Here is a 3,932-nt window from a genome sequence, read left to right on the forward strand (position 1 = left end):
CAAGCTTCAATGTCTCAATGATAGTGGAACAATAAAGGTAGTTTCTCAAGTTTAATATCTTTTACTTTGGGGAAACATAAAGATAAAGTTCTTTGTGATGTGCTACCCATACTTGCTGGAGGCATATTGCTAGGCCGACATTCGTAATTTGATAGGAAGGTCATGCATGATGGTTATTTGAATAGGTATTCTTTTATAAAAGATGGTAGAAAAACCCTTTTGAGTTCTGCAATGTATTTGCTTATCAATTAAAGTTGGAGAAAAAAAAGAGTTCGAGGAATATTATTTTCATTCAAACATTTATTTAAGAAAAACATCCAAGGTTCTATAGCTCAGTTGGTTAGAGCGTTGGTCTTATGAGCCGAAGGTCGAGGGTTTGAGCCCCGCCAAAACCAATCAAACCTAGTCACCTGGTTAAATGAACAATCGCGTAAATGAACAAATTATGGGATGAGCTCATTTAGCCACTTACTTGCTCTCATTAGGGTTCTTACTTTACAAATGATCTTCATGTGAGAGTTATATCTCAGGTACGCATAAGAGCTAAGATTAGGAAAAGGACGACCTCAAAGGTAGTCTCGATAATGAAAGCAAAGAGATTAGTCCATCAAGGCAGAGTTATATTAGATGAGCATGAGACGTTAGTGGCGACTCTGCGTATGTGGAAAAATTTAGGGGCATAAGAGGTAAGATTAGGAAAAGGACGACCTCAAAGGTAGTCTCGATAATGAAAGCAAAGAGATTAGTCCATCAAGGCAGAGGTAGTCTCGATAATGAAAGCAAAGAGATTAGTCCATCAAGGCAGAGGTATATTAGATGAGCATGAGACGTTAGTGGCGACTTTGCGTATGTGGAAAAATTTAGGGTCGTTACAATCTTATTGAATATTTTGAATACTCACCCACTGTTAAAAATAGTTCCATAGTTCCATTGCATTGTTGTAGAACGAGAGTGACGAGTTGGGTGATTGAGGGATGTGATCCTCGTGTCCTTGTTAGCTAATAGGTTATTCGACGTGGACCTATACTCCCCTCTCAGGAAGAGGTTTACAACACAGTGGCCCAGTTCAGGAGACCACGGGCCATTCCACAAAGTTGAAGCTCACATTATCATAGTTGGCATGTGCTTAGTTCGCCACCAGATTGGAAAGGGTAGTGGAGGATCTGTAGACACCGTTACACTGTTATCAGCCTGGAGAACTACTTTGGTTGTCCTTGGTTATCGTGGAGGTCTGCTACGTTCTTAAGCACTTCTAGGAACTTTAAATCTCCTCTCATTTCCAGGGTGCTCAAGATAGCTCCACAAGGCAAATCCAAGTCTCTAGCAAATCTCATCCTTTGATCTTGGGGTGCAGGGTGTACTGTAAACGTTTTGACCTAAGTCAACGAGTAAACCGCACTAGTTGTAGCAACCTAATCTTAATTGAGTTATTTCATGCATCCTTTACTAGGGAGATATACCTATCAATTACCTAAGCGCATAATCCATAATTTAAACTTCATCTTGGTCATACCCGGGAGCTGAGGAGGTTCTTTGGGTTCCTAAGGCGGCTAGATGACTTAACGCGGACTTTTGACTTTAGGCTGTTTTATTTTGAGTTTTCGAGTCTTTCTTAGTTTAGGAGAATCAGGGTCTAGACCCTCTGACCATCACTCACGATCTTTAGGTGCTCATTCTACTAGAGGTGTCCTGACCTAAGTCATTGTCTAGCCAACCTAACTTTAACACCCTGCTTCTTTGCAAATAAACACACTCCACTGGGAGAACAAATAGTCAAACACCTTAAGCTAACACATATTATATCATGCACACATACAAGTAAAACAAGCTCGTCGGAGAGATAACATTCATTAATTACCTGAAACACAGACAACGTTAACCCATCCTCTTTTCTGACATAACATTAAACATATAAAACATCACTCATCACAAATCTTATCATAGGAAAATTTTTATAATTTTTTTCATCATGCATACCACCACACTCATCCATATTTCTCAACTCATATTCTAGTCATGCATATTTTCTTTCTAGCATTGCATAATACATAAAATAGCATGGTTCTCACAAATCTCAACCTAGGGGCATAACGATAATTTTCTTACATAAGTATACACTCACCCAAAAACAACCTTTAGTCTTTAACATGCATTATCTAACCACCTAAGGTAAGGAATGTTTGTGTGCTAACACGTCCTAGCGATACCTACAAGTACTATTTGCCTAAAGTTCGTGTGGTTACTTACTTGGATGACATGTGTCTTCCCGAGGAAGCTTCTTCGCATGTTAGGAGCTCCAAAATTCCTGGAATCTTTCTCTCACATACAATAACCTATGCATTCAACTCCTTCGTCAAAATTCCTAAACTTCCAAACCAGTTTTTTATTCTTTTTTTTATATATATATTTTCTTTAATTTTATAACTTTCTCTCCACAATTTAAATCAACTTAGTTTCTTCACGAAAATCGTAAACTTTTAATTGATCGTTACAAAGGTATAATTTTTGTTCAATCACAACAACAAATAATCGAGTTCGAAAATCATCAAAAATAAAAAATTGACAAATATTTTCAGCCACTAGATGTTTATCAGAATGCCACATTGGGGTCTGAATCAACTCCAACTTCCTTCATGAAACTTATGTAAAATTCCTCCAATATAACCATACTAAAAATTCAAAACTTAATTCCAAGGAAAGTTTAAATGAAGAACCCAAAAATCATACATTTCGTTCTTGATTCTTGATGGAATTGAGTGATTGAAAAGACAAGAATTGTTCTTCCAAGACCACCAAGCAATTCTTGTGGAGAAGCTCTAGCGAAATTCTGACTCAAAATGGCGGTTTCGATCAAACTTTGACTCTCTCTCTCTCTTATAATCCCTACACGCTCATCTTCTTTTATCTCTCTTCTCCTATTCTTTCTTTCTTTTTTTCATTCTTAGTAATCAGACTAGGTTAACCAGGCCTCTAATTAGGAATTTAGGGTATATATGATCAATTTACTTTTATTTAGTCTAGGTTAATCCCTAAACGCATATGCATCGGATAGTGGTATTTATTTTCTTAGACTTAGGCTAGAATAGGATGTTTTTAACTTAAACGCTTATTTATTTTATTTAGTCTTTTGTTGTGTCGTTTTAAAGATGTTTTCAAAACACGTAAGTCCATGGCTTTGTTTTAAGATAAATGTTATGTTTTATGGAATTTTAATGAAGTCTTCCGCATTCAATGTTTAGGGTACATATACAGTAGCGACCTTAAATTAAGTAGAAAATTTCGGATCGTTACATAACATGTCATCGTTGATCGCTGAGATACAAAACTAAACTATTATATATTTATATCATATTGTATTATATACATAAATTTCGAGCTTCTATTTGTTTGCTTATGTTTAAGTTGTTATTTGTTAAAAGGTGAGAAAGTTCTTGCCAAGGGAAAATAAAATAAAATTTTGGAAGGATGAAGATTGAATTAGGTGGTAGGAAAAGCTTTCCCACTCTGACCTTGTATCATTAATTCTATCACGTGATCTTAAGTATAAGGATTGGAATTTTATTTTTTTTTAGATTTTATGTTGAGATTTTATTTTTGGTGCAAAAAATGAAGAGATATTATGCTATGAATTTATTCTCGCCCGAAAAGGTGCGCAATTTCCGATAAGGAAGTTATTACACCTTCAATGGAAATGTTATAAGACTCTTTATATTCCTATATTCAACCCTTCTCTTTCTATATAAAATGACTTTTTGTAACGACCCGAAATTTTCTACTTAATTTAAAGTCGCTATTGTACACATATCCTAAACATTGAATGCGGAAGACTTCATTTAAATTCTATAAAACACATCCTTTATCTTAAAACACAGCCATGGACTTACGTGTTTCGAAAACAACTTTAAAATGACACAACAAAAGACTAAATAAAA

The 3,932-nt window shown here is 35.5% G+C and overlaps 1 non-coding gene across 1 annotated transcript; it reads left to right on the forward strand.

Moving 5' to 3' along the window:
- The first annotated feature begins 321 nt into the window (after window positions 1–321).
- Window positions 322–395, forward strand: TRNAI-UAU. Its single transcript has one exon. It is a non-coding gene; the product is annotated as a tRNA-Ile (tRNA).
- Window positions 396–3,932: the final 3,537 nt, after the last annotated feature.

This window comes from Cucurbita pepo, unplaced genomic scaffold, assembly GCF_002806865.2.
Source record: "Cucurbita pepo subsp. pepo cultivar mu-cu-16 unplaced genomic scaffold, ASM280686v2 Cp4.1_scaffold000123, whole genome shotgun sequence".
Lineage (NCBI taxonomy): Eukaryota > Viridiplantae > Streptophyta > Magnoliopsida > Cucurbitales > Cucurbitaceae > Cucurbita > Cucurbita pepo.